Raw genomic sequence first — 14,675 nt, 5'->3', positions numbered from 1 at the left:
AATTTCTCGAACTGGCTTCGACTGGCTCTGAAATTAGCTCGTTAGCCTTGTAGCTGACAGCTAGCTGAAAATGCCAATACCTCATTTGTATGCGTCTGTGGAGCCTTCAAAATAACAGTCGATTGCGCAATATGGTTGACAGAATCAGTGTTCTTTGTGCGCCAATCCTTGGAATCAGATAAAGCACTCCAATGTGTTCATGCTTCAGTTTTTGTGTTTCAGTATTACTAATTAGGGATTTAGCTATTATATATGATAGTTCTAAGTACCACCTTTCATTAGAGATAACAATTATGAAAAATAATACCTTTTTATTTGACCTTGACCTTGGTTACAAAGGGTCATTTTGGAGTCTCCAAAAGACCCTTTTAGAAAATTCCTGGATGTACTCTTATAAAAACATGTGTCAAATATGAATATATTGTGGTATTATGTTTGACTTTTGATTTTAATTGGGTAAGGCTTCAACCTGTGGTCCAATTTAGTCTTCCAGATAATACCTACCACCTCTAGGCCTATTCAGGCCTCTGTTTTCAAAACAAAATCTAGGCGGAAATAGAAATTTTCACTTTCCTTGTGTTCAAGCTTCTATTACTCAACACTAGAAGGACTGACAGGGGTCCTGACAACAGGGGACATAACTTCAGAGTGTCAGCTTTCAAAAGAGATCATTTACATGCATGTACTCCAAATGGTTCAAGAACAGCTTCCAATTTACTTTGGGTATGCTGTTTAGGCGTTTTCAGGCAAATTTAACAGGAACATGAAAAGGTTAAGCACGAATTGTGGTTATTTTGTTACTTATGGAGTTGAGGAAATTATTGTATGCGCGTTCCCAAAGAGTTGGGTCTTTGTAGGCGCGTCCCATGATCGAGCGCCGGAGGGCGAGGATAGTTTGGCTTGAAAAAGGCCATATTTGTAGTTCACTACCAATTGATATTGTAGTTATTTTATTCTTCAATATTGTGACCGTTTTACAGTGCTATGAGATTGTGCGACTGTTTTATAGTGCCATGTGATTTTGTGACTATATTCTAAAGTGCTGTGTGATTCTTGCTGCAGTAAATCATAAGAGCCTACCGTTATGAGATTTGTTACAGATACTTTGTAATTCAGTATGGGTAATCTAGCTTCCAGTACAGGAGCGATAGAGATGTTGTTAGTCCAGCCCGATATATGATTTGATTTACATGGAATTCAAGCAGTGTCAAGCATTGAGAGATGGCATGCGTGGATTAATCATGACCCGAGACATTGTTTTCCGCTGGAGTGAACGTTTGATGTAAAAAAAAAAAAAATATATATATATAGGAGAGTTTAAAAGCGGTTTTGAAAGACAAGGAAACAAGTCGGACGTGTAAACAATTTGTCAGCTGGCCAATGTTTATGATATGGTTAACTGAAGCTACGAGACGACGTGGCATTGTCTATCTTGAGAAAATACAATCAAATCAAGCTAAAACGGATTCTGATAGAGAAGCAAGAAATGACCCGGAGCGTCTTGAGACAGAGAAAAGATGATCAGACTGAACAAAGTCATAAAGTGAGGGAACTCAAGACATTGCTCGAACATGTTAACATGAAGTTGCTTGAACAGACTAACAGTGCCAAAACTAATTGTGAGAAGTCAGTAGTTGTGAAACAGGCTGAAGGTAGCGCTAATTCTCAAGGGAAACGAGAGTCTACCAAAGATTTGTAGCCTATTTACCTACGATGAAGATGATGTTGTTGCTATAGCTGTGGCTATGCAGAGGAGAGCCAGAGACAAGGAAAATGCATTATTAGGGGAAGCAGCGGGTCAGGTGCAGCCAGAACAGAACCTACAAGAGAAGGTTTATATCACAGCAAAACATGATGGGTGAGGTTAACCAGGAAGGCCTGTCAGTTGAACCCCCAGGTATCAATGAACCCTATGTGTGCATATCCAGGTCCTGATGTATGCTAGGAAAGGGATTTCCTGACATGAGAGGACTCAGCAACATTTCTAAGAGATTTGCAAATATAGCTATCAATGCCAACATAGCTACTTTTATTGATTTGAATCAAGGCTTAGAGGGTGAACTCCAGACCGGTATGTTGAGAAAACTTAAAGCATAGGTTTCTGATGGTGTTTAATGGCAGTAATACTGGAGGGGTGTTGCTTGACTGGAGCAAAGTGTATGATTGCAAACAGAGAAAAGATGAGGATCCTACAGATTATCTGGAAAGATTTACTAGGATTTTTGAATCAGCTGCTGGTTTCACAGCAGCTGCATCCCCATTCCATGTTGTCACGTGTTCATATGTGGATTGCTTCCTGAACTCCAGGTAGAAGTTAAGAAACAGGTTCTACATTGGGAGAACAAAACTTGCTATAATTATGGATTTTGTCAAACATAATTGTACATTGATGCAGGAAAGAAAGTTGAGAAATTAATGACATTGCAAATGAATGTCTTACGGAGAGAAAATAATATGTTTAAAGGAAAAAGGAGAGCCAGGAGCAGGCAGCAAGGGGAGTTAGAGATAGACAGGGATATGTGCATACTCTGTAGACAGATATATGCCACAGGGCAGGTGATGGTCCAGGCACAGTATACAGAAAATAGTCAGTACCCTTCAGTCACATACTCCATACTACTGCACTCAACCCCTCCCGTTTTCTTCAGAACGAAGAGCTTGCTGTGGCCTGCTCAAGGACACTCAGACAGTAAACAGCCACAATCAAAATAAGAATAATCAAGAATATGGGGGGCAGAGAGCTTCTCTTTTTCAAGTAAGTCACAGAGCTACTAGGTCAGCCAGTGCAACTGTAGACAGTACCCGAAATCAATGAGATGGTAGTGGTAGTTTCTGGGGTTCCTTTGGACACAACTGTCAGTTAGCTGTTATGGGTGGATAGATGGATCTTTGAATGAAGATGTATTTCTTTCAACTATGGGGTGTCAAGTAAATCTGTTGGAAAGGAATTTGTTGTGCAAACTGAACCGAAATGAAATGCACTACTGACTTTTTCTTATCTATTCCTTAGGATAAAGAACACTTGGCCTAGCAATCCCATACACATCCCCCAGCAGTGGAATGCAGAGATTTTAGCGATTTAAGACGGGCCTGAGCTACTGTAGTCCATACACGCTAATCATATTGGGCGCATTAAGAATGCTACCCCAGTTGTTATTATTGTTTGTAGTACGACTCTTGAGAACCGTACCTCAGTATGCTAGTAATAGAGAAGTAGGGAAAGGTATTGTCCCAGTTATTAATGCTTTGTTGAAACAAGGAGTCATAGGTAGACTTTAGGTCAATTTGATCCTTTAATGCTAATAAAATACTTGGAAGTTTATTATGGGTTTATAAGCAGGTAATGCCTGTGTTATACATCCTGTTGTGCCTAACCCTGTTACGATACTTAGCAAGTAACCCTGTTACTTTCTAGCTCTGTGAATGACTATTGTTTACTTTCTTTTCTGTTACCATTGCAGAAGAGAGCCAGTATCTGTTTGCATTCACGTTTCGCCAGGTCCACTATACATTTCAGTTCTACCACAGGGGTACACCGAATCACCTACGTTGTTTAGTCAAGCATTACGAGAGGACCTCCAGGATGTCACCTTAGCAGCCGGCTCTACTCTGGTGCAGTATATTGATGACCTTTTTGATATGTTCTAAGAATCTTGCCTCCTGCCAACAGGACACTATTGCTGTGCTACAGGCACTGGCTGAGAAGGGCCACAGGGCCTCAAAGGCAAAACTGCAGTTATGGTCTTAGGAGGTCAAGTATCTGGGCCATACACTCAAAGGTACAGAGCATCTATTGACGCCTGATAGAGTGGAGGCCATCCGATGGATACCGAAGCCTAGAACACCAAAACAACTCAAGTCTTTTTCTAGGTTCAGCCGGGTATTGTCGTTAGTAGATCCTTGATTATGCTGTGTTGGCTAGACCTATCCTTGACTTAAGGAAGGAGACTGATACTCATTTGTTGTGGAAAACTGAAGCTGATAAATCATTTGTATCTCTCAAGCAGGCCTGGGCCCAGGCGCCAGCTCTCGGTCTGCCAGACTACACCAGGGTGTACTGACCCAGCAGTATGGTAATCTTAAGAGGCCTATTGCCTATGTGAGTTCTTCTTTAGATACTGTGGCAGCAGGTTTCCCCCCGTGCTTACGAGCAGTCTGTGCTGCGGCAACATGTGTGTAAGCAACTTCAGATATAGTGCTGGGGTCGCCCTTGGCAGTGATGGTTCCTCATGCAGTAAGTGCTTTTCTGTTACGCACCAAAACTCAACACCTGTCAGCCACTAGAGCTACAAAGTATGAACTGTAATTGTTGACTCAAAGTAACATTACAATCCATAGATGCTCCCCATTGAATCCAGCTTCATTGTTGCCCACCCTTGATGATGGTGAACCACATGACTGTGAGATGGTTGTCGATAAAGTGCTAACACCCAGACCTGATATGTTTGACAAACCTATGGATAATGCTGAACTTGTGTTGTACGTAGATGGATCTTTGTCCCGAGAATGGGATGGCTCTCTAAACTCCGGATATGCGGTCTGCACGGACAGTGAGACATTCAAATCTGGTAAACTGTCTCCACAATGCACTGCACAGCAGGCAGAGTTTTGCTTTGACAAGGGCATGTTGTTTGTCAGAAGGCAAGGTCGTAAATATTCACACTGACTCAAGGTATGGATTTGGAGTTACTTACGATGTTGGTGCCATATGGCGAGAAAGAGGTTTCATTAACTCCTCAGGTGGAGCAATCAAGAATGGAAAGATGATTGATAATTTGTTGTCTGCAATACTACTACAGAGAAAGCTAGCTATTGTTACTAAGTGTGAGGCTCATACTAACAATACAGATGATGTTTCAAGAGGAAATGCTAGAGCTGATTTAGCAGCAAAGGCTGCGGCCAACTCCTCTGATGTGTCCCAGGTCTCTATTTGTTTGTGTCTCAGCAACCGGAAACACGCACTCCCTCTCTTCATGTTGTGGCGGACCTTTGAGCCGCTGCTGATAACACTGAGAGGGATGATTGGTTATCTGTTGGCTGTGCGAAAGATTCCATGTGCATTGTTCCCTTGGTTGGCTCGCATGGCGCACGGATGTGCCCATACGAGCAAGGGGGGTATGGTCTCAATAGTAAATACAGATTGGTTTGCACCTGTTTTTTTCCACAAAGGCTTAGCAACATTGTGCTCAGTGTCATATTTACCAGCAGCATAATCCCGAAAAGGGACCAAAGAGAAGAGCCCACCCACCACCAAGTGGTCCTTTTATTAATTTACAAAATGTTGTACAACAACAAGTGTTGTAATTTTGAGTATGTACTTGTAATTGTTGACATGATCTCGAAATGGGTAGAAGCCTACCCATGTCGGAAAGTTGATTCTACCACGATAGCCAAGATTCTTATTATTAGAGATGTGATCTGTAGATATGGGATCCTCACAAGACTGTCCAGTGATAGAGGTTCACATTTCACGGGTCAAATTGTTCAGGAACTTTGTAAAGCGCTCCAGATCAACCAGCATTTTCACTGTCCCTACCACCCACAGTCTGCAGGGGCAGTGGAGAGGCAAAATGGAACTTTGAAAAACAAACTAGCCAAGATATGTGAAGAGACTGGCCTAAAATGGCCTGATGCACTCCCACTAGCTCATATGGCCATGAGCCCAGAGGAGGAATGGACTTTCCCCACACAAGATAGTTTTAGGGAGACCAATGAAATTGCCTGTCTCTCCCCCACTATCATTGAAACAGATGGATATCCACCAGATGGATGATACAATGTTAAACTTTTGTTTTGCCCTAACTAGAGCAACCAGGGTTGTGCATTCACAGGTGAAAGCTGCCCGCTGGGGAGCCATGTCATCCCTATCAACCGGGAGACTATGTGAAAGTGCACAAACGGAGGACTGCCCTCTCAACAAGATGGACCGGTCCATACCTGGTTTTCTCTTGGTGACTCACACAGCTGTAAAGGTGGAGGGTCCCAACGGAGAGCCAGGGGCCGGTGGAGGAGCAGGTGCACCTCCAAATGGTGCCTGCTCCAACTTGTCATTTGTCTCATACCCACTGGGTTACTCCTCCAGGAGTACACCAAGGGGGGTGGAGACCCGTTTGCAGCGGCTGATCCGGGAGCAGGCTCCAGTCCAGCTGACCGATTTGAGCCAAACCAGGATCCCGCCATCCAGCACTCCAATCCAGGGGCGCTGAGAAGGAGGTCCCAAAGAGCACCCACCCGGAGGTGTTGAAGACGTCGAAAGGTGAGTCACATGAGGAGAAAGCCAGAGAGGGGCTGCTGTTGCTACCATGCCTCTCTCCCCCATGTGTGATTCATGAAGCAGATGACAGCACCCAGACGGGAAACCAGAGAGAGGAGCCTGGAGAGGGGAAGACACTTTCAGTCTTCCTCCGGCCTCTACATGAAGCAGATGACAGCACCCAGAAAGGGGACGAGAGGATACTGTGGTGGAGGCCCTCGGCTGTTTCAAGGAAACCGAGGCCGCTGCTGGAGCTACGATGAGAGATGAGATCCAGACATACTGACGCACACACCTGACAGACATTTACTGATACTGGACGCACGAGTCCACAGACATCGCATACATGAGCCACACCGAGAGTCACTATTGCACGCTCCCAATTATACTGATGTGAACATTGAGATTCATCATAAAGCACACATGAAGAACAATCTGTGCAACAACACCTTTCCGTGGACGGGAAAAAATGACTGGACGCAGCATTAGAGGGGACAGACCTTGCAGGGTTTGTGGTTAGAGTCCCAAGCATTCTGGAGGTTATCCAGGGATATCTGTCCCTCTGTCAATGGCTGATATGTGTAAGGTCAAGAAGTGGCCTTGTGTAGGGTTGGATGTAACAAATGTGACTGTTCTGTCGAACAAGTCAGTCATCTCTTGAATATGCCCCACCTGCATTGTTTTGTGCATGGCATAGTGGTACAGTGAGAGTGAAAAAATACATGCAAGGATACGGTTTCTATGTATGCTCACACTCTACTGGATGATTTGTAAGTTCAATTGTATCTGAGTTCAATGTTACTTGTCCTGTATACCATTTGGGCGGGTGACATAAATTCCTGATGTTGCTGACTATGCTATTCCTACACTTTTAGCATACTACAGAAGATGTAGTATATGTTTGATTAAATGTTTAAATAATTATGGGAAGGTATTTGGTAAAAATACATGTAACCACACTGTGGTATGTATGCTAACAGCCTGTTGCATGATTTGCCTGTTGCAGATGGACCTGTAAGTATAAGGGCATCACCATTTTGGTCTCGTCGTGCAGCTAACAATGGCACCATGTGGGTATGTGTTAAGAGTGCTTATTATTTCCTGCCGGCCGTCTGGTCAGGAACGTGTTACCTTGGGTTTATTGTAGGAGCCCTCAGACCTGTAGATGGGTTGCCCCTGCACCCCTTTCCCAAACATTGGTGGCACCGCCACAAGAGAAGTATTATTAATGCAGATGCTAAGAAGCTGGGATCACATCACGTGGATTCAATAGTACTCAGTCACTTTTCACGTTTTCAGTTGCCATTCTCCCTGTGTATGGTGTTATCACTGCCTTTAGAGATATTAGGAGCTTAGCAGTAGGGTTGGAGTCCATTGGTAATGAGACAGCCGACGCCTTAACTGCAGTTGCGTCTGAGATGAAGGCCATGAGGCAGGTAGTGCTCCAGAACCGTATGGCACTGGATTATCTGTTGTCAGCTCAGGGAGGTAGCTGTGCTGTGATAGGTCATGACTGTTGTACTTTTATCCACAATGAATCTGCTAATATCACAAGTATGGCTGCTTACATTAAAACATAATGTCAGCTTTGGGGGAACCTGAAGCTAGGAATTGTGCTGACTGACCTCCTCTGTTCGGGGTTTCTTTTTCGACTATCATTCAAATAGGAATCACTGGATTGGGCATGTTAATCGTTGTTGTGCTGATTGTGGTTTGCGCTTGGAAGATGTGTACTGCCTGCTGTGTACAGTGCTGTGCAGTAGGTTTTCGTAAGGCTGCCAGTAAGATTATGGTAGCCCAAATCAAGCCACAGACAAAAGCAAGCAAGACTGATGATAACTTTATTGCCCTGGGAATGACTGAAATGTCTGATATGTAATCTCAAGTACCAAGTGACTATTTTGCCAATGTAATAAAGATGGCCATTTGCCTCCTTCTATTTTCCAACTGATATACAATGCTGTATGCAATGTGAATAGATCTGTCCTTGACCACAGATCAGTTAACAATAATTAAAGATGGTTACTTTATTACTTTTTATACTGTTTGAAATACTCTGAATTTAATGAACAGTGTTTGACCTATACCCTGATGTGTTGAGCTCACGAGAGCATGACCAGTGGGTATGTCCAGCAGAGAAATATGCCTATGTTTCTAGAACTATTGATAAACTAAGCAAAAAGCTATTCACTTCAATGACTTTGTACCTTTTCACCTGTGATTGGGTACTACCTAATATTTCTTCAAATCCTATAATCATGTATGCTGTGCTGAGTAGTAGCAGATAAGGTATTGTTTGATTGTTAAGTTTTGAAATGTTATGAAACTTGTTTGTTGTGTTGACGTTAAACGTCAAAAGGGGGGACTGTGGAAGAAATTGGGATTTCCTGTGTGCTTACATTATTCACTAATCAATATAACTAGTCATTGGATACTAGTTAGTATGTTCTCATGTAAGCTTGCTATTAATAAGAGTAGATGGTGTCTATGTGTCAGGGTTAATAGATGTTCGTGATCAGGAGAAAGTACTGGGTAAACGTCCTTGGTCATGACTACAAGGAGAGCGCCAACTATGATCTCTCTAGTCTGAGTGGTCATGTGTTGGGAGCTGTGAATCTCTTCCTCTGAGACTGTTGTAACGTCATTACTGCCTGACTGTCACTATCTATGTTTACATTCCTGTGCCCTATAAAAGATGGTCCTCCGGCTTTCAGAGCTGAGAGAGACATGATTGAGACCTAAGCCTGGTGTTGTGTGGTCATTTATTGTCAGAGGTCTGGTTTTCTCTCCCAATCTGCAGATTGATAATACTTATTAAAATCCAGAACTCAACTGAACTTAGTCACTCCGTTTATGAAGAGACGGACAAAACACTTTCTTCATCAACTGCCACAATATTGTTAAACAATTCCGAAATTGATAAACTAGCTTTTCGAAAAGAAGCTTCACTGTTTCGCATTCAATTCGAGGTGAATGTAAAACCCTTGCCCAATTTAAAGCTACATTATAGATGCAGCAACAATTTAGTTCATTATCTGTTTGATTCTACAAGCTAAACCGGCTAACTTAATGTGCTATAGTATTTAAATACATTGTACTTTCTCAGTCCAGTTTAGGCTAAAACAAATCAACAGCTACTCAATCTAAATTCTCTAATCGTTTATAGATACTATAACAAGATTACTGAAATTAAGATTTAATATAGGCCTAAAAGAATAAATAATTTGTTTGAATCTTTGATCCTGGAAGGTGACTTTAATATTAATTTTAATTTCTGAATATTAATCTCAGTTTTTGATTGTTAATCTTTGAATATTAACTTCTGATTTTAATTTTAATATTAAGTTGGTAAACAAAAAAAAAAAGGAAAAGAAAAGTATATATATTGCTGCCAAAAAGAGAACCACTACAAAACTAAAGTGCCTATCAACATTATCACAATAGCATTGTGTTAATAACTTCCAGTAGCCGAACCAAACATGTCTCACCTCACGGAAGCTGAGAAACTGATGGTCTACCTATCCAGGAAAGAAAACCCAGGATATGTGGAAACTCTGACCGGACTACCTTTCGAAGAGATCACCAAGAAGACGCATGAAGTTGTCGCACAAAATGTGGGCCAAGTATTGGACAAACCCCAAACCATCAAATGCATATCCAGCCTCGGTCTTAACTATGCTGCACAACTCAGGTTATCAATTGCAGATGTCAAAACACAATGGGCACAAGCTCTTCAAGATCGAGAGGATGCTACCAAGGCGGCACAAAGAGAACAAGAGCAGAGGAAACGATTGGAACAGGAAACCAGCAACCTGGCTGTTGAACTGGAAAGAGCTAAGACACAACTAATGGAAAAGGAAATAACCCTCAAAGATGCCCTCAAAGATGCCCTCAAAGAAAAAGAAAAGGAACAGGACCGACGGGAGCTAATGGAACAAGAAACCAGTGACCTGACTGGAGAACTGGATAGAGCTAGACAACAACTAATGGAAAAGGAAATAACCCTCAAAGATGCCCTCAAAGATGCCCTCAAAGAAAAAGAAAAGGAACAGGACCGACGGGAGCAAATGGAACAAGAAACCAGTGACCTGACTGGAGAACGGGATAGAGCTAGACAACAGCTAATGGAACAGAAAACAACCCTCAGGGATGCCCTCAAGGCGAAAGAAACTGAACGAGATATCCGGGAAACACTTCAACAGGAGAACAAGGAACTCGCTACGGAACTGGGAGACCTAAAAGAAGAAATGCAGGGGGTTCAGAAAAGCAAAAAGGACTCAACCGCCCTCATGGAAAACACTATTAAGATGTTGGATGAAGCTAATGAAAAAGTAGCAGACTACGACCACCAAAAAGAAGAATTGCACACTCTCTACACAAAATTCCAACACCTGGACCAAGTTCTCTCACACATCACAGCTGACAGGGAGACAATGAAGGAGGAGTTACAGGAAACAAGAACTGAACTGCTATCTACCATTCGTAAGCTGAACAAGGCGAACGCCACAATCCAGTCCACAGAAGACCCTAACACCAACCGAAGGTGGGGAAGAGACGACAGAGAAGTAGATCGACATTCAAGAAACCAAAACCCAAGACAGCTGCAATCACCGGAAGCACCGCTCCACTCAGAATACGAAACAAGAAGACCATATAGGGAGACATCCCCTCCCAGCCAATCTCTGTACCAAGCTGACACGAATCCACGAAGAACGAGGGGAACAGAAGATGTGGAGCAGCAGAGCAGAAGACTGGATGACCAGAAAATGGAGCAACAATTCCAACCTGAACGTCGCGGTCAAACCACCGCCCCGAACAGATGGGATGATGAGGAACTCTCAAGCCCAGCCCAACAACAGAATGCAAGGAAATCGCATGTACTGCAATCAGCAGTGTCCCTAGAGCAGCTATCAAGAATTAGCAGGAACATAGAAAGGTTTGATCCGGACAATCCCACTCAGTCCATTGAGATGTATCTAGAACAACTGAACTACAACCTGGAACGGCTGCCTACAGCTACAGACGCGGACAAGCAGTACCTGTTGAAGAACACCTCTTCCAGCTCAATCAGAGCCCTGCTTGACAGGCAACCTGCTGGAGAACGCCACAGCTATGACATGGCTTGCCGAACTCTCAAGGCTTGGCACTCAGAAAGTAAAGGCGCCTGCTGCACTACCGCCCTGCACACAAAACAAAAGGCCAACGAAAACCCAAAGACATTCTACGAGAGGCTCCGGAAAGCCTATTTCGCAACAGAAAACCAACCCGGAGGAGAAGAAACTCCCATGTTCAAGTCAGTGTTCATCAACAACCTCTCCCAATCCATAAAGCCCTTCATGACGACCTTCGCGAACCAGGAAACCATGACGTCTCTGCAGCTGAGGGACATGGCATATAAATCATGGGCGAACAACAATCGATCCCAAGACTCAAATGTCCATGTGGTGGAATCAAATTCACACCTCCAACTAGAAGGAAGAGAACTCCAGAGACCCCAGGATCCAAAACCTGCCTACAAGCAACACAACCACCAAACAAGAGACCACTCAACAAGAACCAAACAGTACCAAAACGAATATGACAGGCCACACCACAACAACCCTGGACGACCCCAGGACAACTATAAAAGAGACAAACCCCAACAGTATCAACAAAGAAGAAGTAAACGTGACGAGGAAATTGACATCATGAAGAAAAACATTAGTGACATACTAAGGAAGTTGGATGAAGCAAACAAAAAAGATCCATCAAAGCCAGCATGACTAGAAGGCCCCGACACTGAATACTCACCCCAGGTGCTCCTCATTGGATGGGAAAAAGGAATAACGATTCAGAAACAACACAAACCCACAAGGACACGTCCCCCAAAACCAACAACACCCCTGCAAGCACCACAGTTACACAAATTTTTGGGAGACCTCTCCAGGAAAGGGAGAGCAAACCGGATCTATGTGTCAGTCACCCTTGAAGATGAAGTCCCCTGCGAAGGACTGCTGGACACAGGTGCAGAAATCTGCCTAATAGCACCCACCATGGCCGCCCAACTAAAAGACCTGGCAATGTCGACTGGAAAATGGATAAAAAGTGAACCTTGTGAATTCAACATCACAAGTTTCACACAAAACAAAGCCCCAATCAAAGAAACACTCTACCTAAACCTAACCTTCGGAGAGATGTCTCTAATCCACCCCATTCACGTCTCACCAATCGAAACGGAAAAACTATTGATTGGACAGGACCTGCTCAACAGACTAGCACCCCTCATAGACTGCAGCCACAACCAGATGTGGACACACGTCAAAGCACCCCATCCACTGCCACATCCTGAAACCAACAACTCACTCTTCACAGTGGAGGGGGGGGGACATCCTACGAGTGAACCACATTCCCCAGAAGAGAACTCAGCACGTGGTCCCCACCGCTCCAAACGAAAACAGGATGAGACCACCAACCCATTGCCATACGAAAGTCAAGGAGGGCAAGTCAAAGAAGAATGGCCGCCAATCCACCTGCTAAAAAGCAAACACACTTTCCTGTGTGCCCTGCGACCCTCTGAACAGGAAGTATTCTGCCCAAAAGTGGAGGAAGGAATACAAATAGGGAACACTACAGTTGAAGATGTAGTCATCGCCCTCTGGTCAGAGAAGTCAGCCATCAGCAAAGAACTCTATGACTCCATGAGCCAACACCCCTCCGAGCTCCACCTCGTGAAGGGGACCTACAGATTCCTGCTCGGGACCAAGCCCCAAACCACGGCAACTTCCATAGGAATCTGCGCACCATCCCTCTCCCTCAGACACAAGCAGCTCAATCACTACATGCTAGTGGTCCCTGACCTGCCTCATCAAGTCTACCTCGGAGCGGACATCCTAGTAAGACTAGGAGCACAACTAGACACCATCAACAATGCCATCTGGTCCATGGCGAAGGTAGAGCCAAATGACTGCCAGTTCAACCCAACCCATGGACTCAGGACAGACAATCCCTCAAGCATGTCAAGTGGTGAATGAATTTGAACTACTCCAACCAGCTCGAACAGTAGACGTCCCGATCAGGCTAAACCTAAAGAGAGGCCAACACCTGAAAAGCGAACAAGCGTTCTTCCAACCAAACCCCAAATTCTTCGACTTAGGCTTGTCAATCAACGGCAACCCCTTGTTGGAGGTGGACAATAGATCATCATACCTCCTGGTACAGAACCTTACACAAGGCACTATCGAAGTGCCTGCCAAGACGACTCTGGGAACACTGATAGACAGCTCATTCCATGACTTTGAGCTGACCATTCCAGTGATAGGACGTCTACCAGCTGGCCTCGGCCAACCCCAAAATGAAGACACCATCTTCACCAGCCCAACGAAGGCCATTGCAATAACTCTCCACCAAACGGCGCACAATCCTCATGTGTGTAGAGTTGACCTGAGCCAGGAAGATGAAATGGTGGTCCACACCCTAGTCACGGACACAGAAGTGACGCTGCCCCAGAAGAAAACGGACCAGCCAAAGTCATCCGACAAATCAGAACTCCCAGAGCCCTACCCGGGCTTCGACACAGAAGTGACACAGCAACTGGGAAAAGCTGATGCCTTGGAAGAGGACACACAGAGACAACAGCTGAGACAGCTGTTCTACAAGCACAGTGCAATCTTCTCCAAGGATTCCTTGGATTGTGGAGCAACAGACATCCACACTGTTCGCATCCCCACTGACCCAAATGCACCCCCAACGTTTGTACGACAGTACAAAATCCCACTGGCTGCTTACGACTCAGTACAAGAAATCATCGACTCGCTGTTACAGAAACAGATCATTAGAGAATGCAATAGCACCTACAACGCCCCCCTGTGGCCGGTGCTCAAGCCTACTGGAAAATGGAGGCTCACCATTGACTATCGACAACTCAACAAGCAAGTCCCGTTGTCACGGTGGCCAATGACCCACCTTGACCAAGAACTGGCCAAGATCTCTCAAGCAAAATACTTCTCAACAGTAGATGTCGCCAACGGATTCTGGACAATGAAGGTAGCACCAGGAGACCAACACAAACTGGCCTTCTCGTTCGCGAACCGCCAATTCACCTTCAACAGATGCCCCTTCGGCTACTCCAACTCACCTGCAGAATTCGATATCTTCTTGCACAAGGCAATGCCCGACGCAGCCACCAGAGGCAATCTAATCTACGTGGATGACATTCTGATGCGAAGCCAGTCGTGGTCAGATCACCTCCAGAAAATTGACCATGTCCTCTCACAACTCTCCAAAGCAGGAGCGAAGCTTGCTCTGTCAAAAGGACAATGGGGGAGGAAAAAGGTGAACTACGTTGGCCTCCTAGTAGGACCCAACGGGATCGAACCCCAATCAAACAGAATTGAGGCGATACAGAACATCAAAACCCCTGCCGACATATCAGAACTACGAAGCT

The sequence above is a fragment of the Osmerus eperlanus genome, chromosome 3 (genome assembly GCF_963692335.1).
Source record: "Osmerus eperlanus chromosome 3, fOsmEpe2.1, whole genome shotgun sequence".
Classification (NCBI taxonomy): domain Eukaryota; kingdom Metazoa; phylum Chordata; class Actinopteri; order Osmeriformes; family Osmeridae; genus Osmerus; species Osmerus eperlanus.
Note: the sequence above shows the minus strand (reverse complement) of the source record.